The sequence below is a fragment of the Pongo abelii genome, chromosome X, assembly GCF_028885655.2.
Source record: "Pongo abelii isolate AG06213 chromosome X, NHGRI_mPonAbe1-v2.0_pri, whole genome shotgun sequence".
Taxonomy (NCBI): Eukaryota; Metazoa; Chordata; class Mammalia; order Primates; family Hominidae; genus Pongo; species Pongo abelii.
In genome coordinates this window covers 146,313,261-146,338,373 of record NC_072008.2, presented here as the reverse complement: position 1 = coordinate 146,338,373, position 25,113 = coordinate 146,313,261, and the positions used below count along the sequence as shown (strand labels likewise).

Here is a 25,113-nt window from a genome sequence, read left to right as displayed (position 1 = left end):
AGAATCCTTATGAATAGACACAAAATCCTCAACAAAATACTAGCAAACCAAATCCAACAACATATAAAAAAGATTACACACCATAAATAAGTGGGATTTATCATATTGGGTCACCATATTAAAACCAATCAATGTAATATATCCTATTAATAAAGGAAAAAACACAATAATCTCAATAGATGTACAACAAAACATTTGGTAAAAATCTAAGACCCTTTATTGGTAAAAACTCTCTATAAATTAGGAATAGAAGAGAACCTCAATCCAGTAAAGGCCATCTATGAAAAACCCTATTAACAGCTAAAATTATATTCAAGGTTAAAGCACTAAATGCTTTTCTCCTAAGATAAGAAACAAGACAAGGATGTCTGATTTGTCACTTTGACATTGTACTGAAAGTTCTTTCCAGAACAATTAGATAAGAAAAAGGGAGAAAATAAATCCACATAAGAAAGGAAAAAGTGAAACTATTTATATTCACAGATGACATAACTTTATATTGAGAAAAACCTCAAGAATCCACACCAAAATTAAAAAAAAAAAACTATTAGAGCTAATAAATGAATTTAGGAAAGTTGCAAGATATAAGATCAACATACAAAAATCATTTGTATTTCTATTCACTAGCAATGAACAATCTGAAAATGAATTTTAGAAAATAATTCCATTTACAGTAGCATCAAAAAGAAAAAAAAACTTAGGACTAAATTTAACAGAACAAGTGTAAGACTTGTACACTGAAAACTACAAAACATTATTGAAAAAAATTAAAGGAGACCTAAATAAATGGAAGCATATCCCACGTCCACAGATTAAAAGATTTTTTATTGTTAGGATGGTAATACTCCCCCATATTATCTACAGAGTCCACCAATCTCTGCCAAAATATCCTAGGTGCCTTTTTTGAATAAATGAATACATTAGTCATAAGATTCTTTTTTTTTTTCTTTCAGAGACAGGGTTTTGTTCTGTCACCCAGTCTGGAGTGCAGTGGTGTGATCATGGCTCACTGCAACCTTGAATTTCCAGGCTCAAGCAATCCTCCTGCCTTAGCTTCATGAGTAGCTAGGACTACAGGCATGCACCACCATGCCTGGCTGTTTTTATTTTTTGTAGAGACAGGGTCTCACTATGTTGCCCAAGCTGGTCTCAAACTACTGGCCTCAAGTGATCTTCTGGCCTCAGCCTCACAAACCACTGGGGTTACAGGCATGAGCCACTGCACTTGGCCCGTAACATTCTTAACATTCCATAACATTCTTATGGAAATGCAAGGGGCCTCTAAGAGCCAAAAAAATCTTGAAAAAGGAGAACAAATTCCAAGGACTCACTCACACTTCCCAATTTCAAAACTTATTACAAAGATACAGTAAAGAGTATTGTGGAGTATTGGCATAATAATTAACACATAGATCAGTGGAATAGAATTGACAGTCCAGAAATACACCCATACATCTATGGTCAATTAATTTTCAACAATTGTATGAAATTCACTCAATGGGGAAAAATAATCTTTTCAACAAAAAGTACTGAGTTAACAAGATATCTACATGTAAAAGAATGAATTTGGATCCCTATTCACACCATATATAAAAATTAACCCAAAATAGACCAGAAACCTAAATTTAAGAACTAAATATATTAAAACTTTAGAAGGAAACATAGGGATAAATCTTTATGACCTTAGATTAATCAATGGTTTTTAAAATATGCCATTCAAAACATGCAACAAATGAAAAATTAGATAAAGTGGACTTCATCATAACTAAAAACTTTTGTGCAACAAAGAACATTATCAAGAGAGTGTAAAGACAACCCAAAGAATGGAAGAAAATATTTGCATATCACATATATAATCTTAAAAACTTGTATATAGGCTGTATAAGCAACATTTACACCTCAAAATAAAATGACCAAAAAAAATAAAAATGGGCAAAGGATTTGAATAGACATTTCTCCATTTGTATACAAATAGTTAATAAGTACATGAAAATATTCTCAACATCATTAGTCATTAGAGAAATGCCAATCAAAGTCACAATGAAATACTACTCTACATTCATTAGGATGGCTGTAATTTTTTTTTATTATTATTATACTTTAAGTTCTAGGGTACATGTGCACAATGTGCAGGCTTGTTACATAGGTATACATGTGCCATGTTGGTATGCTGCACCCATCAACTCGTCATTTACATTAGGTATTTCTCCTAATGCTATCTCTCCCCCAGCCCCCAACCCCCCAACAGGCCCCAGTGTGTGATGTTCCCCACCCTGTGTCCAAGTGTTCTTATTGTTCAATTCCCACCTATGAGTGAGAATATGTGGTGTTTGGTTTTCCATCCTTGTGATAGTTTGCTGAGACTGATGGTTTCCAGCTTCATCCATGTTCCTGCAAAGGACATAAATTCATCCTTTTTTATGGCTGTATAGTATTCCATGGTGTATATGTGTCACATTTTCTTAATCCAGTCTATCATTGATGGACATTTTGGTTGGTTCCTTTTTTGAAAACATCAACAAAATTGATAGACCGCTAGCAAGACTAATAAAGAAGAAAAGAGAGAATAATCTAATAGCTGCAATAAAAAATGATAAAGGGGATATCACCACTGATCCCACAGAAACACAAACTACCATCAGAGAATATTATAAACACCTCTATGCAAATAAACTAGAAAATCTAGAAGAAATGGATAAATTCCTGGACACATACACCCTCCCAAGACTAAACCAGGAAGAAGTTGAATCTCTGAATAAACCAATAACAGGCTCTGAAATTGAGGCAATAATTACCAGCCTACCAACCAAAAAAGGTCCAGGACCAGACGGATTCACAGTCGAATTCTACCAGAGGTACAAAGAAGAGCTGTAATTTTTTTAAAAAAGAAGAAGAAAAGAGAAAATAACAAGTATTGGTTAATGTGGGGAGAAACTGGTACCTTCGTACATTGCTAGTGGAATGTAGGATGATATGGCTGCTCTGGGAAAGTTTGACAATTCCTCAAAAAGTTAATTTTAAAGTTAGCATATGAGCCAGTAATTCCATTCCTAGGTATATACCCAAGAAAACTGAAAACATGTGTTCACAGAAAAACTTTTATGCAAAGAGCGATAGCAGCATTATTTGTAGTAACCAAAAGTGGAAGCAATCCAAATAATCCGTCAACTGGTGACTGGATAAACAAAATGTGGTCTATAAAATGGAATTCTATTCAGCCATAAAAAGAATGAAGTACTGATACAGGCTACAAGATGCGTGAACCTTGAAAATATCTTCCTAGGCCGGATGCAGTGGCTCACATCTGTAATTCCAGCACTTTGGGGGTCCTAGGTCGGTGGATCATCTGAGGTCAGGAGTTCCAGACTAGCCTGGCCAACATGGCAAAAACCCGTCTCTACTAACAATACAAAAATTAGCTAGGCGTGATGGTGCATGCCTATAATCCCAGCTACTTGGGAGGCTGAGGCAGGAGAATTGCTTGAACCCTGGAGGTGGAGGTTGCAGCAAGCCAAGATCGTCTCAAAAAAAAAAAAAAAAGGAAGTATCATACTAAATGAAAGAAGCCAAATACATAAGGCCACATATTCTATGATTCCATTTATATGAAATGTCCAGAATAGCAAATCAATAGGAACAGAAAGTAGACTAATGGTTGCCAGGAATTGGGGAAAGAGGAAAATGGGGAGTGTATGCCAATGGGTATAGGGTTTCTTTTGGGGGTAATGAGAATATTATAAATTAGAGAGTGGTGATAATTGCATAACACTGTGAATATACTAAACATCACTTAATTATACACTTAAAATTATTAAAATGGTAAATTTTAAGTTTTGTGAATTTTTACCTCAAAACAATAAAATAAAATACAATATTCATCTCAATGGGGATAACATTGTTTCTTTAATATTGTCCTTTCAATAATGCAGTGCTAGGCTGGGTACAGTGGCTCACATCTGTAATCCCAGCACCTTGGGAGGCTGAGGCAGGTGTATTGCTTGAGCCCAGGAGTTCAAGACCAGCCTGGGCAACAAAGTGAGACCCCTTCTCTACAAAAAAAAAGAAAAAAGAAGAAAAAGAATGCACTGCTAGATGATAACGAACATTGTATCTCTCTATTGTCTAAAAACGGAATATGAGCAGTGATTCACACCCCTACTTCACCCTGTGGAACTGGGTGACATTTCACTGAAGTAATACATTCACAACACTGCCCTAGAGCTAAAAATGACAATGGTAACCCCCAAAACAACAACAACTGATAACCTTCAATAAGGTCTTACAGAGGCCAGTTTCTAGAGTTTGCAATTTACATACCCTTTCATTTTAATTCTCAAACAAAACTATATAATAAATGTTAGGTTGAATCATAAAGAAATTGCTAACTTTATAACTCAAAAAAGACTGAATATGACCTATTTCATATAGTTGAACCTATTATTATTATTTTGTTTGTTTGTTTGTTTTTGTTTTAGAGAAAATCTCACTTTTGTCTCCCAGGCTGGAGTGTGACGACGCGATCTCAGCTCACTGCAACGTCCACCTCCCGGGTTCAAGCGATTCTCCTGCCTCAGCCTCACAAGCAGCTAAGATTACAGGCGCCTGCCACCATGCCTGGCTAATTTTTGTATTTTTAGTAGAGACGGGGTTTCACCATGTTGGCCAGGCTGGTCTCAAACTCCTGACCTCAGGTGATCTGCCCGCCTCGACCTTCCAAAGTGCTGGGATTACAGGCATTAGCCACCGTGCCTGGCCAAACCTATTATTGTTATCATCACCCCCAATTCACTGATGAGAAAGAGAGGAACAGGGAAGTAAAATAACTTACACGTCCAAGGTCACAGGGCTACTAAAGTGTCAGAGTCGGGATTTGAAATCACACCTGTCTGATTCAGTGGCTCCTAACAACTATGTCTTTATATATTCATCATTCACTCTAAAAACGTTGATTACGCACCTAATGCATGCTAAATATGAGGGAGAGAATCACAGGACAAAACAAATCTTGCAATCCAGGATCTCACAATATAGCATGGAAGACACATGTGAACAAAAAATAATGGCCAATCAAGACAATGAAATAACGGCTATTATAGAAGGCAACTGTAGAGGTAACTTAGAGAATGGAGGGTTGTCTTAGTTCAGGTCTTCTGAAAAGACTATGCCAAGACAGGATTAAAGGAGCATGTATTTTGTTAGAGGAAATTCCTTTATGACAGAAAATAGGAAGGGAGCCAAAAAAAAAAAAAAAAAGTCTGGGAGAGTCATTAGACCATGATGTAAGTCTAACATGAATGAAGGAGAGAAGGAGAAAAGGTTGAGTGGTACCACCCTAGACAGCCATGCAGCCCAAAAGTGGTTTGACAAAGCCATTGTTGGGGACACTTCAAGCCAAAGTTAGCAACAGGTAAGAGCAATGTCTCCCAGGAATAAGTCTGCTTTAGCAACTCGGATATCTTCAATCATTGACTGCGAGCACCCTGTAAGATGTGTTACCTTGAAGCAAACATGGAGATGAATTTCGGAGCACAGTAGCTGGGACCCTTAGTCAATTATGTCCCCTGTAAAGTCCTTAAGGTATAGTCCTCATGGTCACAACAAGTATTAAGTGTCAGGGAAGGCTTTCTGGTGCCGGTGACTTTTGACCTGGGTTTGAGATTATAATGTCCTACTGAATAGAGACAGTATAAAAAAGAAAACCGAGCTCTGTGTAGAAAAGGGAAAATGGATGAGCAATTGTGGTACTTGCCAAGCCTTATAATAGCTATGAGACCTAGTCTTTGGAGCTTTCCACAGAGTTTTTCATGTCCTAGCTGTGTTCCCAGTGTTTTACTCTTATAATCTAGCACATATTGAAAAATATTACAAAATAAAATAGAATTAGGTTATCACTGAATGTCGCATTGCTCGCTGTAATTCAGCTCTTCACTTAACACATGGAAAACTTTGTACATTAATATTCAGCCATTCCAGGCAGAGTATTTCTAAAAGATTTGTGAGTTCATTTACATGTTTATCTGCTCTTTTCTCCTTGGGAGTTGGACTGTTCTTCCGCCTGATGATTAGAATGAATTGGATATTTTGAACTCATCCATCAGATTTGGAAATGATCTCTTAATTGATGAGGGTGTTTAACAGTTAATTGAACATTTCTACTCTGAACTTCCATTTTTCTTTAAGTACAGAAATAGCACAGCAGGGCCACGGACAAGTAAAGTCTAACACACAAACATCTTTCTGTGCCTATCTTGAACTCTGCAATAATCCCACTTCCTCTCAAACTGTAGCACGCAGTAGGCTACTCAATAAATATTTTACTTTACTTTTCTATGAATTATTTAAAATTAAAACTTACAGAAGCAACTGTATCTTTTTTATGTGTGGCTACTGAGAAGTTTAATCTGATCTTATAATACGCTTTGAAAATCCAAATGTTACCAATTCATCTACATAGAGAATTTGGTGTTTGGTTCCCATCCAAATGCCACATCAGACATTTATATTACATCTTCCTTCCCTCCTTCCTCTTCTTCCTTCCAGACCACCATCGTACAGTTGCCCAAAAGTTATAATACTATATAGAATACAGCTTTAAACTCTAAAACATATGTACCTTCTCTAGCCCAGAATAGAGAAAATTATCTTTTATTGTGAAACTCTTTCAACCATGAAAAATGATTCTCTACGTTAAAAAGTCATGAAGGTAGAGCAAGATGGCCAAATAGAAGCCTCCAGTGATCATCTTGCCCCCAACAGGAATACCAAATATTAAGAACTAACTACACATTAAAAAGCACCATCATAAGAACCAAAATTCAGGTGAGCAATCAAAGTACCTGGTTTTATCTTCATATTGCTGAAAGAGACACTGAAGTGGATAGGAAAAAAAATTTTTTTTTTGACAGAGTCTTGCTCCATCACCCAGGCTGGAGTGCAATGGCACGATCTCGGCTCACTGCAACCTCCGCCTCCTGTGTTCAAGCGATTCTCCTGACTCAGCCTCCTGAGTAGCTAGGATTACAGGCGCGCACCACCATGCCCGGCTAAGTTTTGTATTTTTAGTAGAGACAGGGTTTCACTATGTTGGCCCGGCTGGTCTCGAACTCCTAGCCTCAAGTGATCTGCCTGCCTCAGCCCCCCAAAGTGCTAGGATTACAGGCATGAGCCACCGCTCCCGGCCTAGGGAAGACATTCTTGAATTGCTGATGCTACCCCTTTTCAATCCCGTGGCAGTAGCCACAGGGCATGGAGAGAGAATCTGTGCACTTGGGGGAGGGAGAGTGTAGTGACTAGGGGACTTGGCATTGAACTCAGTGCTGCACTGTCACAGCAGAGAGCAAAGCTGTGCTGGGTTCAATTGGTGCCTGCCCATGGAGGGAACTTTTGGACCAGCCACAGTCAGAGAGGAATTGTCCATCCCAGGGATCAGAACTTGAGTTTCACAGAAAGCCTTACCACTGTCAGCTAAAGTGCTCTGCAGTCCTAGGTAAACTTGAAAGGTAGCCTAAGATACAATTACTGCACTTCCTAGGCAACTCATGGTACTGGGCTGGGCTTAGAGCCAGTGGACTAGGGTGGCACATGACCTAGGGAGACAACAGCTGGGGCAGCTAAGAGAGTGCTTGAACCACCCATTCCCCTATCTCAGGCAGCATAGCTGGCAGCAAAGAAAGTGACTCCTTCCTTCTGCTTGAAGAGAGAAGAGTGAAGAGTAAAGAGGACTTTGTCTTGCATCTTGAATAAGAACTCAGCCACAATCAGATAGGGCACTTGGCAGGGTCATGAGGTCCCCATTCTGGGCCCTAGCACCTGGATGTCATGTCTAGACAAACCCTAGGCCAGAAGGGAAACTGTTGCCTTGAAGAGAAGGATGCAGTCTTGACTGAGTCCCATCAGCTGCTTACCAAAGAGCCCTTGGATCCTAAATAATCAGCAGTGATACCCAGGTAGGACGCCATAGGCCTTGGTTGAGACTCTGAGACGTGCTGGCTTCAGGCGAGACCCAACACATTCCCAGCTATGGTGGCTATGGTGAAAGACTCCTGCTTAAGAAAATCAGAGTGAAAAGTAAAGGGCACTTTGTCTTGCACCTTAGGTACCAGCTCAGCCACAGTGAGGTAGAGCACCAAGAGGACTTGGGCCTCCCAAATCCAAGCCTTTGATCTTTGACAGCATTTCTGGAGCTGCACTGGGCCAGAAGGGAGCCCATTGCCCTGAAAGGTGAGTCCCAGGCCTGGAAGTACTCACCACAAGCTGACTAAAGAGCCCTTGGGCTTTAAGTGAACATCGGCGGTGGCCTGGCAGAATTCCCCGTGGGCCAGTGATAGTGGTGGCCACTGGGAGAGGTCCTCTACTTGTGGAAAAGGAAGAGAAGGGCAGGAAAAACTTTGTCTTGTGGTTTGAGGGCCAGATTAGCTATGGTAGAATAGAACACAAGGCAGCCTTCTGAGGATTTTTACTCCAACCCCTGACTCTGGGACAGCATCACTGGACCCACTCAGAGCCTGGGAAAACTCAGTGCCATGAAGGGAAGGACATAAACTCGCTAGGCTCCCATACTTGCTGACTGGAGAGCCCAAGGGCCTTGAGTAAACATAGGCAGTAGCCAGGTAGTGGTTACAGCAGGTGCTGGAAGAGACTCAGTGCTGTGCTGGCTTCAGGTCTGACCCAGTATAGGCCCAGTGGTGGTGGCCACAGGAGTTCCTGCATTACCCCACACCCAGCTCCAGGAGGCTCAGCACAAAAAGAGACACTCCAGCCAGGCACAGTGGCTCACACCTGTAATTCCAGCACTTTGGGAGGCCAAAGAGGGCGGATCACCTGAGGTCAGGAGTTCAAGACCAGCCTGACCAACATGGTGAAACGCCATCTCTACTAAAACTACAAAATTAGCTGGGCATGGTGGCACATGCCTGTAATCCCAGCTACTCGGGAGGCTGACACAGGAGAATCGCTTGAACCCGGGAGGTGGAGGTTGCAGTAAGCCGAGATCGCGCCATTGCACTCCAGCCTGGGCAACGAGAGCAAAAGTCCATCTAAAAAAAAAAAGAGACACTCCATTTGTTTGGGAGAAAGTAAGGGACGAGAACAAGAGTCTCTGCCTGGTAATCCAGAGAATTGTTCCACATCTTATCCAAGACCACAAAGAAAATACCTTTGGAAATCTGCAAGAACCACAGTGTTACTGGGCTTGGGGCCCAAGTCCCTTCAAATACCTGGAAAGCCCTCCCAAGAAAGATGGGCATGAACAAGCCCAGACTGTGAAGAATACAATTAATACCTAACTCTTTAGTACCCAGACACTGACCTGACAAATATCCATAAGCATCAAGACCACAAGAAATACACAATATCACAAAAGAAACTAAATAAGGCACCAGGGACCAATCCTAGAGAAAAAGAGATATGTGACCTTTCAGACAGACAATTCAAAATAGATAATTCAAGGAAACTCAAAGAAATTCAATATAACACAAGAAGGAATTCAGAATCCCATCAGATGAATTTAACAAAGAGATTTGAATAATTTAAGGAATCAACCAGAAATTCTGCAGTTGAAAAATGCAACTGACCTACTGAAGAATGCATCAGTCTTTTATTAGCAGAACTGATCAAACAGAAGAAAGAATTAGTGAGCTTGAAGACAAGCTATTTGAAAATATACAGAGGAGACAAAAGAAAAAAAAAGCATGCCTAAAAGATATAGAATATAGCCTCAAAAAGGCAAATCTAAGAGTTATTGGCCTAAAATAGGAGGTAAAAAAAGAGATAGGGGTAGAAAGTTTATTCAAAGGGATAATAACAGAGAACTTTCCAAACCTAGAGAAAGATATCAACATTCAAATACAAGAAGGTTATAGAACACCAAGCAGATTTAACCCAAAGAAGACTACCTCAATGCATTTAATAGTCAAATTCCCAAAGGTTAAAGATAAAGAAAGGATCCTAAAAGGACCACCTGAAAAGAAGCAAATAACATACAATGGAGCTCTGATGTGTCTGGCAGCAGACTTTTCAGAGGAAACCTTACAGGCCAGGAGAGAGCGGCATGGCATATTTAGTGTGCTATATGAAAAAAATAAAGTTTTACTCTGGAATAGCGTATCTGCCAAAAATGTCCTCAAGCAAGAGGAGAAATAAAGACTTTCCCTGACGAACAAAAGCTGAGGGATTTTATCAACACCAGACCTGTCCTATGAGAAATGCTTAAGGGAGTTCTTCAGTCTGAAGGAAAGGGATGTTAATGAGCAATAAGAAATCATCAGAAGGTAAAAAACGCACTTGTACTAGTAAGCACAAAGAAAAACACAGAGAGGCAAAAGGAAAATGGTGGATAGGAGACAGGGCTGATATGCAGCTCCCACTTGGATGGACAGAACAGTGTGTAGAGACTCACACCATTGACTTTCGCTCCAGGAACCACCACAGGAGCATACCAGGAAAACTGAAAAAAATCACAGATCCTTTGAAAGAAATAGCAGGACACTGCAAATTCCATGAGACAGGCAAAAAACTCTGGTGCTCTCTTGAAAGCGCCACCTCCTGGCTGGAGGCAAACCAACTCAGGACATTGCAGCAACTCATAACAGAACAAACCTGTTCCAAGGAAGGAGAAAACAACAGCTAATTCCACTGCCTGCAACATCCTGGCTAACCAGTGGTCCTGAGTCTGTCCACGTGACAACTTCACTGCTAGCATAACCAACACTTGAGAAAGTCAGCACACTAAACATATTTAAAACCAAGAATTCTCACAGAGTCTACTTTGCTTCCCTGCCACCTCCACCATAGCAGGTGCTGGTATCCATGGATGGGAGACATGAAGACAGATTGCATCACAGGATTCTTTTCAGACAATCCCCAGCACCAGCCCAGACCCTGGTAGCCCCCTGGGTGGCCAGACCCAGAAGACCAATAACAATCATTGCAGTCTGACTCTTAGGAAGCCCCATGCCTAGGGAAAATGGAAGTGCACGACATTAAGGGATAACTCTGCAGGACAAAAGAATCTGAACAGCAGCTCTTCAGTTCCAGAATTTACCACTGAAATAATCTACCCAAATGAGAAGGAAACAGAAAAGTAATTCTGGTAATATGACAAAACAAGGTTCTATAACATGCCCAAAAGACCACACTTGTTCTCCAGCAATGGATCCAAACCAAGAAGAAACCTCTGAATTGCCAGATAAAGAATTGAGAAAGCCAATTATTAAGTTACTCAAGGAGACACCAGAGAAGGGTGAAAACCAACTTAAAATTAAAAAAAAAAAAAATACAGGATATGGATGGAAAATGCTCCAGAGCAATAGATATCATAAAGAAAAAGCAACCACAACTTCTGGAAATGAAAGACAGACTTAGAGAAATACAAAATGCAGGAAAAGTTTCAACAATAGAATCAAACAAGTAGAAGAAACAACTTCAGAGCTCAAAGACAAGGTCTTTTAATTAACCCAATCAGACAAAGACAAAGAAAAAAGAATCCAAAAAAATTAACAAAGCCTCCAAGAAATTTAGCATTATGTTAAATGGCCAGACATAAGAATAATTGGTGTTCCTGAGGAAAAAGAGAAATCTAAAAGTTTGGAAAACATATTTGAGGTAATAATTGAGGAAAATGTCCCTGGCCTTGCTAGAGATCTGGACATCCAAATACAAGAAGCTCAAAGAACACTTGAGAAACTTATAACAAAAAGATCATCACCGAGGCACATAGTGATCAGGTTATCTAAAGTCAAAATGTAGAAAAGGATCTTAAGAGCTGTGAGTCAAAATCATCAGGTAACCTATAAAGGAAAACTGATCAAATTAACAGCAGATTTCTCAGCAGAAACCCTACAAGCCCGAAGGGATTAGGGTCCTGTCTTTAGCCTCCTCAAACAAAATGATTGCCAGCCAAGAATTTTGTATCCTTGTTTCCAGATGGTATGATCTTACATTTGGAAAAAATGAAAGAGTCCACCAAAAATCCGTTAGAACTCATAAACAAATTCAGTAAAGTTGCAGGACACAAAATCAACATACAAAAATCAGTAGCATTTCTATATGCCAACAGTGAACAATCTGAAATAGAAATGAAAAAGTAATCCCATTTACAATAGCCACAAATAAAATGAAACACCTAGGAATTAACAAAAAAAGTGAAAGATATCTACAATGAATACTATAAAATACTGATGCAAGAAATGGAGGAAACAAATATTATAGTAAAATGAAAAAAAAAGAAGAGATATTCCATGTTCATGGATTGGAAGACTCAATATTCTTAAATTTTCCACACTACCCAAAACAGTCTATAGATTCCATGCAATCCCTGTCAATATACCAGTGACATTCTTCATAGAAATAGCAAAAAAAAATCCTAAAATATATATGGAACAACAAAAGACCCAGAATAGCCAAAGCTATCCTGACAAAAAGAACAAAATAGAGACTTCATTACCTGACTACAATACCTGACTTCAAATTATACTACAGAGCTATAGTAACCAAAACAGCATGGTACTGGCATAAAAACAGACACATAGACCAATGGAACAGAATAGAGAACCCAGAACCAAATTTACACACCTGCAGTGACTTATTTTTGACAAAGGTACCAAGAGCATACACTGGGAAAAACACAGCCTCTTCAATCAATGGTGCTGGGAATACTGGCTGTCCATAAGCTAGACCCCATCTCTTGCCATATGCAAAAATCAAATCAAAAGGGATTGAAGACTTAAATCTAAGACCTCAAACTACAAAACTCCTACAAGAAAACTTTGGGGAAATGCTCCAGGACCTTGATCTGGACAAAAATTGCTTGAGTAATACCCCACAAGCACAGGAACCCAAAGCAAAAAAATGGACAAATGAGATCACATCAAGTTGTAAAGTTCCTGGACAGCAAAGTAAACAATCAACAATGTGAAGAGACATCCCACATAATGGGATAGAATATATGCAAATTACCAATCTGACAAGGGGTTCATAACCAGAATATACAAGGAGCTCCAAGAACTCTACAGGAAAAAAACTCTAATAATTAGACTTTAAAATAGGCTACAGATCTGAATAGATATTTCTCAAAAAAAGACAAATCAAACAAACATGTGAAAAGGTACTCAACATCACTGATCATCAGAGAAATGCAAATTGAAATGGCAATGAGATATCTCAGCCCAATTAAAATGGCTTTTATCCAAAAGTCAGGCAACAACAAATGCTGGTGAGGATATGGAGAAAAGGGAACACTCATACACTGTTGGTGGGAATGTAAAGTAGTACAACCACTATGGAGAACAGTTTGGAGGTTCCTCAAAAAACTAAAAAAAGAGCTACCATACAATTCAGCAATCCCACTACTGGGTATATACATAAAAGAAAGGAAATCAGTATACTGAGATATTTGCACTCCCATGTTTGTTGCAGCACTGTTCACAATGGCTAAGATTTGGAAGCAAACTAAGTGTCCATCAATATATGAATAGATAAAGAAAATATAGTACACATACACAATGGAGTATTATTCAGCCATAAAAAAGAATGATATCCTGTGACTTTCAACAACGTGGACAAAACTGGAGGTCATTATGTTAAGTGAAATAAGCCAGGCACAGAAAGACAAACTACACGTGTTCTCACTCATTTGTGGGAGCTAAAAATTAAAACAATTCAGGTCATGAATATAGAGAGTAGAAGGATGGTTACCAGAGGCTGGGGAGGGTATTGAGTAGTGTTGGGAGGAAGTGGAGATGATTAATGGGCACAAATAGTATTTGGAAAGAATGAATGAGACCTAGTACTTCATAGCACACCAGGGTGACTATAGTCAATAATTTCATTGTACATTTTAAAATAACTAAAAGAGCACAATTACATTATTTGTAACATTAAGGAGAAATGCTTGAAGGATGGATATGTCATTTACCCGGATGTGATTATTACATACTGCATGTCTGTTTCAAAGTATTTCATACACTCCATAAACTAATACACATTCTACGTACCCAAAAAATCAAAAATAAAAAATTTAGTAAAAAGAAAGTCATGACCTTCATTCATTTTAATATTTCCAGAATTTGTGCCAACCAGAAGGCATTGCAATTTTTTTCCAATTTTCAAATAATATTTTAGTGAAACTACCTGTTAGGAGTTGCTAATATGCATATTAATTTAATATCTCTAACCAAATTATTATTGCAGCATCCCCTGAAAAATTGATATTTGAAGCACACAATAACCTTGCTATTTGACAGTTCCATTCTAGCAGTCTATCATTCTCCTTGTATTATCTATTTATTTGGTTGGTTGTTTCATATTATTTCCAGAATTTAATTTGGCAGGTGTCAATGCATTAGGGAATTGTTACCTATTAATCTGCGTCCCCCAGGAAGGAGAGGATACCAAGATTGATTTATTGGAGAAAACACCTATGAGAGAAAATGGAGGTAAAGAGAGCCGTTAAGAGGCTCGGAGAGCTGTCAGACAGTAATATAGGTCTGACCTTTGCGGAGGAAAGGGGGAAGGAAAGAAGATTGGTTAAGAAAACTCTTAGACTACAGTATAATTCTAAGAAAATTTCAGCAAGACAAACAGAATCCTTGAGCGAAAATCGCCCTTTGGAGGAGCTCTTCATCTCCTAGGAGTCGAAGCTTTAGTATCCTTGCTGTGCTATCATTGGCTAAGAGCAGCCCATGGGAAACTTGGCCTCACGCAAAGGCCGTAGAGGATTTCAGGGCTCAGCAACTGAGGTCATCATTCAGTCAGGCTCCCTGAATTCAGAGATCTGAGAGGTGGCTTTTTTTTTTAATGGGGCCTTGCTCTGTCGCCCACACTCGAGTGCAGTGGCACAATTGTGGCCCACTGAAGTCTTGACCTCTTGGGCCCAAATGATCCTCCCACCTCAGCCTCCCAAGTAGTTGAGACTACAGGCACGCACCACCACGCCCAGCTAATGTTTGTATTTTTTGTAGAGATGGGTTTTCACCATGTTGCCCATGCTGGTCTGGAACTTCTGGGCTCAAGCGATCCACCTTCCTCAGTCTCCCAAAGTGCTGGGATTACAGGCGTAAGCCACCATGCTCAGTCTGAGGGGTGACTTTCAAAGCCACCACAGTACTATTAAAAGAAAATAGAAGCTTGTATCTCGAATTTCACACTCTTTATAAAAGCATACAAAGAGGAAGTAAAGTCTAATTAAGGGCACAGGTAACTTGCCCTAGTCCGAAAACTCACTGATTCATTCATAAAATACTTTAAGAATGCAATTAAGCACATGCTTTGGTTTACATAGAGATGGGTTCAAATTCCACCTCCCCACTCCCTCTGAATTATTCTTGAAAAAAAAATTTTAACTAGAACCAGACCAAGCCTTCAGATCTAATATCTGTATTTTATGAAATACGGGGAACAAAGGAACTATCCTTTGTTCCCCGTATTTCATATACAGGGGGTTAACTATCATGAGGAAACCATGAGAAAAACCCAGAGGGTGGGGCATTCCACAGAACAACTGCCCTGATATCTGAAACAAGTCAATGTCATAGGAAAAAAAAGTTGGAGGGAACAGCAGGACCATTCTAGATTAGGAGAAACTTAAGAATTATAGCCATTAAACAATTCTTGATTAAAATATAGTTTGAATAAGCCAATTGTAAAAGACATTTTTTGGTACAATCAGGAAAATTTAAAAGTAGACAGGGCATTAAAGGATATTAGGGAATTATTGCCAATTTTGTTAGATGTGATAATGGTACTGTGGTTATATGGAAAAAAAAGTCCTTTTTGTTAGTGATGCATATAGAAATTATTTAGGAGTAAAATATATCTATAATTTACTTTAGCATATTTCAAAATCAGAAGAAGCAAATATAGTAAATTCTTATAATTGTTCAATGTCGATGTTGATATATGAGTGTTTATTCTGTTATTTATTCTATTTCTCTGTATCTTTGAAATTTTTCAAAATAAAAATATTTTAAAATATTTTCTCAGACACACAATAGCAAAAGGAATTCACTACCAACAGAACTACAATACAGGAAATATTAAATGAAGTCTTTCAGGTGAAAGAAAATGTTACCAGATAGAAATGTGAATATGCACAAAGGAATGAAGAACACCTGAAATGGTAGCTATATAAGCAAATATAGACTTTTTAATTTGTTTGTAAAATCTCTTTAAAAATAATTGAGTCTTTTCCATTTAAACCTGGACTAGATATTAAACACAGCCTTTGGCAAACTGAAAAATTAAATTTGTCCATAATTATAAATGAACAGTTATCAATAGAAATATAGATTCTCACTTCTCTTGGAAATGTAGAAACTTTATTAAGTCTCTTCCTTACATTTGCTCATGACAACAATTATCTTGAATTGAGTGATGGCTGGCCTTGATCTCTTTTTATAAGGTGGAAAATTGCAGGAAAAAAAATGAGACTGGTATGTGCCTTCTTGAATGAGAGAATGAAAACTGTACAGTTAAGGAAAAAATGAGATCAAGGAAGATAGGCTTCAGAAGTTCAAGAAAAGAGAGACCAGAGGGAAATGCTAGAAACCACTTCACTTGCAAGTTCATGGCTAATCTGCTGAGACACTAGTCTTGAGAACCAACATGGCTTTCAATGCCACAAGCCCTCCAAGGAAAACCAAAGTTTCTTGACCTTTTCTGGGAACTATTTGCTTGCACTGAATATTTAGTATGATTTATTGGGGTTTGCAAGAGGCACAGGTTTAAAGTTGTTTTTTTTTTTCTTTTAATAAACAACTCATGAATTAGGATAAGTGGTATACCTTCACTGGCTAAAGATTTACTGTTTTTGTGAAGACGTGTCAGCACTTTCAGAAAAGGAGGTCATTTTTAAAAAGCCACCTTGGAAGCCTTTACACAGGTGAAAAAGTTATGTAGTACAATTATTTTTTCCTCCTCTTTCTCCAATTTGGAAATTTGTTCATCAATGTCATGGTCATAAAAATTGAGGAAACATTTATTGGCCAGGTTAGGGAAAATAATGACGCTTTTATGACATTAGAGAGTGAATGCTCAGGTAACCTGGTTCTAGCACCATTCTCTACACAGGTGAGTGATATGGAGGGAAAACTATGGCAGGGAGGTTTATCATCTCCAGAGTCTTATACTTTGCCCCCTCACTCTACTGCTTGCAATGTTATCATGACTAAGTATAGAGTCACATAGTTGAAAGTGTTTCCCAAACCCCATGGTCTATACTTGCATATGTAAAGTGGAGAAAAGGATAATTTTCCACATTTAATCAAGATAAAATAAAAAATGAAGAAAAATATCCACAGCTAATATCATACTTAATGGTGAATGTCTGAATTCTTTCCCGCTATGATCAAATACAAGACAAGGTAGTCTGCTCTCACCAGTTCTATTCAACATCATACTGGAATTCCAGCCAGGGAAATTATGTAAGGAATACACATAAAAGGCATCCAGATTTGAAAGGAAGAGATTAAACTATCTCTAATGACAGATTGTATAATCTTATATAGGAAAGGCCATAAAGGATTCATCAAAACCTACTAAAGCTAACAAGAGAATTTAGAAATATTGCAAGATATACATTGGTATATAAATATCAACTGAATTTCTATATACTTGCTAATACACAACAATCAAGTAGGCTTTATGCCTGGGATACAAGGTTGGTTCAACACACACAAATCAATAAATGTGATTCATCACATAAACAGAACTAAACACAAAATACACATGATTATATCAATAGATGCAGAAAAGGCTTTTGATAAAATCCAACATCACTTCATGTTAAAAACTCTCAAAAAACTAGGTATGAAAGAAACATACCTCAAAATAATAAGAGCCAGCTATGACAAACGCACAGCCAACATCATACTAAATGAGCAAAAGCTGGAAGCATTCCCCTTGAAAACTGGCACAAGACAAGGATGCCCTCCCTCACCAGTCTTATGCAACATAGTATTGGAAGTCCTGGCCAGAGCAATCAGGCAAGAGAAAAAAATAAAAGACATCCAAACAGGAAGAGAGGAAGTCAAATGATCCCTGTTTGCAGATGACATAATCCTATATCTAGAAAACCTCATAGTTTCAGCCCAAAAGTTCCTTCAACTGATAAAAAATTTCAACAAAGTTTAATGATACAAAATCAATGTACAAAAATCACTAGCATTTCAATATACCAACAACAGCCAACCCAAGAACCAAATCAAGAATGAAATCCCATTCAAAAATTCCACAAAAAGAATAAAATATCTAGGAATACACCTAACCAGGAAGGTGAAAGATCTCTACAAGAAGAATTACAAAACACTGCTGAAAGAAATCAGAGATGACACAAATAGAAAAACATTTCATGATCATGGATAGGAAGAATCAATATCATTAAAATTGCCACACTGTCCAAAGCAATTTACAAATTCAATGTTATACCTATCAAACTACCAAGGACATTTTTCACAAAACTGTTCTAAAATTCATATGGAACCAAAAAATTGCCCAAATAGCCAAGGCAATCTTAAGCAAAAAGAACAAAGCTGGAGGCATCATGTTACCCAACTTCAAATGATACTACAGGGTTACAGTAACCAAAATGAGATGGTACACTGGTACAAAAACAGGCACCTAGACCAATGGAACAGAATAGAGAGCCCAGAAGTTAGGTCACACACATACAACCATCTGATCTTCGACAAAGCTGACCAAAACCAGCAATGGGAAAAGGACTCCCTATTCAATAAATGGTGCTGGGTAACTGGCTAGCCATGTGCAGAAGATTGAAACTGGACCCCTTTCTTACACCACATACAAAAATTAACTCAAGATGGATTAAAGACTTACATGCAAAACCCAAAACTATAAAAATCCTAGAAGAAAACCTTGGCAATACCATCCAGAACATAAGCACAAGCAAAGATTTCATGATGAAGATGCCAAAAGCAATTTCAACAAAAGCAAAAATTGATAAATGGGATATAATTAAACTAAAAGCTTCTGCACAACAAAATAAACTATCAACAGAGTAAACAGACAACTCAGAGTTTGGGAGAAAATTTTTGCAAACTATGCATCTAACAAAGGTCTAATATCCAGCATCTATAAGGAATTTAACAAATTTACAAGAAAAAAACAAACGACCCCATTAAAAAGTAGGCAAAGGACATGAACAGACACTTTTCAAAAGAAGACATACATGCGGCCAACAATCACATGAAAAAAAATCTCAATATCACTATCATTAAAGAAATGTAAATCAAAACCACAATGAAATACCATCTCACACCAATCAGAATAGCTGTTATTAAAAAGTCAAAAAAATAACAGATGCTGGCGAGGTTGTGGAGAAAAAGGAATGCTTATACACTCTTGGTGGGAGTGTAAATTAGTTCAATCATTATGGAAGACAGTGTGGCAATTCCTCAAAGATCTAAAGACAGAAATATCATTTGGCCAGCCGTGGTGGCTCATGCCTGTAATCCCAGCACTTTGGGAGGCCCAGGCAGGTGGATCACTTGAGGTCAGGAGCTCAAAACCAGCCTGGCAAATATGGTGAAACCCTGTCATTACCAAAAAACACAAAAATTAGCCGGGTATAGTGGCACGTGCCTGTAGTCCCAGCTACTCAGGAGGCTGAGGTGGGAGAATTGTTTGAATTTGGGAGGCGGAGGTTGCAGTGAGCCAAGATCACACCAGTACACTCCAGCCTTGGCAATAGAGTGAGACCCTGTCTCAAACAAAAAAAGTCATTCAACCCATCAATCCCATTACTGAGTACATATCTAAAGGAATATAAATTGTTCTATTATAAAGACACACACTCATGTATGTTCATTGCAACATTATTCACAATAGCAAAGACATGGTATCAACCTAAATGCCCATCAATGACAGATTGGATAAAGAAAATGTGGTACATATACACCACGGAATACTATGCAGCCATAAAAAAGAATGAGATCATGTCCTATGCAGGGACATGGATGGAGCTGGAGGCCATTATCCTTAGCAAACTAATGCAGGAACAGGAAAACAAATACCACATGTTCTCACTTATAAGTGCAAGCTAAATGATGAGAACACATGGACACATAGAGGAGAATGACACACACTGGGGCCTAGTAGAGGGTGGAGGGTGGGAGGAGGGAGAAGGGTTAGGAAAAGTAACTAACGGGTACTAGGCTAAATACCTGGGTGATAAAATAATCTGTACAACAAACCCCCATGACACAAGTTTACCTATGTTACAAAACTGCATGTGTACCCTTGAACTTAAAAATTTAAAAAAAGAAAATATGATATATATACACAATGGAATATTATTCAGCCATAAAAAAAGAATGAACTTATGTCATTTGTGGCAATAGGAATGAAACTGAAGGACATTATGTTAAGTGAAATAAGCCAAGCACAGAAAAACAAATACTGCATGATCTCACTCATTTGCAGGATTGAAAAATGCTGATATCATAGAAATACAGCAGAGAATAGTGGTTGTCAGAGGCTGAGGAAGGGAGGAAAAAGAGGATAAGGAGATATTGGTAAATGAATATAAAATTGCAGATAGGTAGGAGAAATAAGCTGTGTTGTATTGCACTGTAGGATGACTGTAGTTAACAGTATTGTATTGTGTATTTCAAAATAACTAGAAGATAGGATTTTGAATGTTCTCACCAGAAAGAAATAATAATAGTTTAAGGTGATGGATAGGCTAATTACCCTGATTTGATCATTACACAGTGTATACAGGTTTTAAAACATCACACTATATACCATAACTAGGTATAGTTATTATGTGTATTAAAATTTAACTTAATAATAAAAGGAAAACCTACAGAATGTAAAAAACATATTTGCAAATCATATATCTGACAAACAACCTATAAAAGAACAATTACAACTCAATAATAAAAAGACAACCCAATTTTTAAAATGAACAAAATCTCTGTATAAACATTTCTCCAGAAAAGATACACAAATAAAAGACAGACACATAAAAAGATGCTCAACACCATTAGCCACCAGGGAAATGCAAATTCAAATCACAACAAGATACCACTTCATACCCACTAGAATGACTCTAATCAAAAAGACAACAATTACAAGTATTATAGAGGATGAAGAGAAATTGGAACACTTATACACTGCTGGTAGAAATGTAAAATGGTGTCGTTGCTTAGGAAAACAGCCTGGCAATTTTCAAAGACCTAAACATAGAATTACCAGATAACCCAGCAATTCCATTCCTAGATATATACCCAAGAGAACTGAAAATATATCTTCATTCAGCAGCTAATATACAAATGCTCATAGCAACATTATTCTCAATAACTAAAATTTAATGGTACTGTGGTTACATAGAAAAAAAATCCCTTTTGTTAGTGAGGCATATACAAATTATATACAGTGAAATATCATTATGTCTGTAATATATTTTTAAATATTTCCAAAACCAATTAAGGAAATGCAGCAAAATTCTCCAGATACCTAACGACAAGGTAAAAAAAAAAAAAAAAACTACACACTAATATATTCTGGCTAAATGGATATTAAATGTAGGTATATATTATATATATAAATATTATGTATAAGACATGTATATATATTAAACAAGGAAGAAAATATGAATAATACAAACTAAAAGTACTAGTGTTTATATTTGTATACGGGGACTGTGAATGGCTATCTCTGGGTGTGGAGTTGCAAAGGCCTCTCCTTTTTATTTAATATGGTCCATTTCCATATTGTTTCACAGAAAGTGAAGGAAAACCATGCCAGTTAGTCCTGTGTAAATCGCTGGGAAGTTCACTGGCTTGAGAATCAGAAAAACTATGTTCTGATGCTGACAGTTCCTATGTTCTGGTGTTCCTCTCTTCTCTGCGCTGCCAGTGTACTTATCTGTAAGATTGGTTAACTTTACCCAATTTCTAAACTCTCTCAGCTCTACAGACCTATCACTTTATGCTTCTATCTAATTCAAATTTCATTCCTTAGAAAATAACATTACCAGCACTTGCAAAATGCCTAGAAATGATAACACCTTATGGGGAAAAAAATGAAAACCTTGAAGAGTTCACTATTGCTATCCTGTTCCTGTTGCACACCTATTTGGATTGCTTCACCAGATAATAGTCTATATTCTGATCGTTGGAAACAAACAGCCAGCAAATAGAAACTGGGGTAATGCACAATAGAAATGACCTCTGGTGGTTTTGTGACCTAAAAATAGCACGGGTCAAATTAGAAAAGTTGTTTTTTGTTATTTTGCTTGTTTGTTTTGTACTTTTGTAAATATATATAAATTAGATATTCAATTATCTGTTTTATACCAGTCCACAATCACCCACCCCAATCACCACCCCCAGCTCCCTGCCCTGTAGGTTCCTTGTTAGCAGCATTCGCTTTCAGGGAGATTGTAATGTTGCTGAAAGAACACCAAAATACAATTCTGCTCACCATTAATCCTTGTCTTCTGCAGCCCTCCATACTACAATCGCCTATTTCATTCATTGTCCCCATCTACAACCTGCACATATTTGCAGTCAATCGGAGAAGTAATTACTTTTGTACGGAGAACACCACAAACCAACTCTTATTTCCACTACACACAAATATCAATTAAGCATAATATTCAATTTGGGGTTAAAGTGCTACAGAACCTCTCACCACAAAAAAAAAAAAAAAAAAAAAAAAAAAAAACGGCAGGGGGGAGGGGAGATTCCGTTCTTTTCTTTAACGGGTTTTCAGATCTCATTTTTTTTTAAAAGGTTGGAGAAAGCAGGAATCTTTTCAGTTTAAATTATCTCTTTTTTTATTTTTTTGGAGCAGTTTTCTTGGTACAAAACTTAGGTTAAAACCTCTAAAAAATATATCTAAGAAATACAGAAAATGATATTAAAATGACCTTTAATAGGCCAAAAAATGTTTGTTAAAAAAAATCAGATCAAAGACACTCACTTGTATAATAATGGTAGAAGCATATTCAAGGTAAATGAAGGTTGGGAAGGATTAAATGTGCAAAAATAAGAAACTTAGTTTTGTGATTGATTTCACTAGGCACACAATCATTTGAAATGCATATGCTGATAGAAATCAAATATTGCAAAAAAAAGAACATCAGATTTCTTACATAAATAATAACCAAATAAATTCTTCTATATTATAATTGTTTTTTCAAATAGTTAAAATTTAACAAAATCTATTCTGGCAAATACAAGAGAATCCTCTTAAAATTAACTAATATTGCAGGAGGATATTTTTTCTTGGGGAATGGTCCTCCCTTTATTGTTGAAAGTTGTGTTATTCTCTTAATGGCTTGCTTTTTATTTGAAGTTCTGTATGTGTGTGTGTGTGCATACATGTATACAATACATCCACACAGAGACAAATGCCCACATACCTGATACAAACAAGGGGGCTGAGGCTTGACTGGCCTGTCTTCCTTCTCTTATTAATACAACTACTAATCACACACCAGAGCCTATAATCTTGAACTTTTGAAAAACAAAATACATTCATCAATGTTTGAAAAGTAACCCCCAAGAAATGCATTCCTAAATCCTTTAAAATAAACAAATTAAGAGTCCAAGAATAGGAATTCAAGGAGATTTAAATTTGAATTAGCTTAACCACTTTTGACAAGTTTACACATGAAAGACAGCAAGATTGTATGTACTACTTGCTGCTTTAAGAAGTTTCATTCTGTCTGTCTATATAAAAAGTTTCAGCCAAAGTTAAATCAATCTCCTCTACTGATTTTCAACATTAGACAAATACCCAGCCCCCCCCCCCTCCTTTTTTTTGAACCCTGCTTTCAGCCTGACTTTTTCCCCAATTGAAATTCAGACCCTCAATGGTTGGTTTTTCTTGGTTCTAAATGTTGATAAAAAAGGGTTTTCTCCACTCCCTCAATTTGATGTGACAGGCTTCTGACATGAATAATGGAAGCATTTCTTTCACAGGCAAATCAACTTAATTTAGCAAGCCTTTATACTCTCGGTGGGCAAGCCACAATCCCCGAGATTCCATGAGAGTCTTTAAGTTAGACAAAATCTTTAGAATTTGCAGAAAATGTATAAAGTAAACAACACTTATTTTGTCACAATACTTGAATAACTTTTATGCAGGAGTTACAGATGAATATATTACTTCCTAATCAGATCTTGATTTACAAGCAATTTGTGATGAACCCTCCAAGCTCAAGGGAAACTAGCCCCTAGTAAGAAAAATAAGGGAGTCTCTATACAAATAAATTTTAAAGCCTGCAGATTGAAAACGAAACAAAACAAAAAACAGGAAAATAAACACCCCACTGCTCCCAAAAAAGGCAAATAAAAATCAAGGTACATGTACTTTGTAGAGCCAAGTGGAGTTTATAATAGCACTAGAAAGATCTATTTTAAATAATCCCTTTAAGCAGAATCTTGGAGAGTTGAAACGGCAGCATTTCCTAGCCATGAGATTAAAAGGAATGGATCCTACAGTCATTTCCATTTCCAAATTCAGGACACAGCTATTCCTCTGAGAACTTTGCAGAACAGAAAGAAGACACGTTAATAATACATTAGTGAAAGAAAGATGGGACTCATAAGAATAAAACTAAGACATATGCCTTCTGAGCTGGCCATTGAGGGATGGTTTTATTTATTTATTTACTTATTTATTTATTTTTGAGATGGAGTGTCACTCTGTCGCCTGGGCTGGGGTGCAGTGGCTCAATCTCCGCCTCCCGGGTTCAAGCGATTCTCCTGCCTCAGCCTCCCGAGTAGCTGGGATTACAGGCGCCCACCACTATGACCAGCTAATTTTTCTGTATTTTTAGTAGAGATGGGGTTTCACCATGTTGGCCAGGCTGGTCTCGAACTCTTGACCTTGTGATTCGCCCACCTCGGCCTCCCACAGTGCTGGGATTACAGGGGTGAGCCACTGCGCCCAGCCTGAGGAATGGTTTTAAAATGAACATAACCAGACTTGGAGTGCAGCAAATTTTACATTAACATGATCTCTAACAGAATATAGTGGCTGATATGTGCCCTCTGGTCTTTGGTATCATATAAGAAGAAGTCTGGAAGAAAGAAAAGAAGACAGGACTGGGAATCTGAAGACCTGCTCCAAGCCTAGCCAGGAAAT

General features: G+C 37.6%; 1 long non-coding RNA gene across 1 annotated transcript in view; it reads right to left on the bottom strand.

Moving 5' to 3' along the window:
- The window catches only part of LOC129053083 (uncharacterized), a 365,830-nt gene extending 343,204 nt beyond the window's left edge, over nucleotides 1-22,626 (bottom strand). The window contains exon 1 of the long non-coding RNA XR_010139035.1: nucleotides 22,441-22,626. This is a non-coding gene — a long non-coding RNA (uncharacterized LOC129053083). The remainder of the gene's footprint in view (nucleotides 1-22,440) is intronic.
- Nucleotides 22,627-25,113: the final 2,487 nt, after the last annotated feature.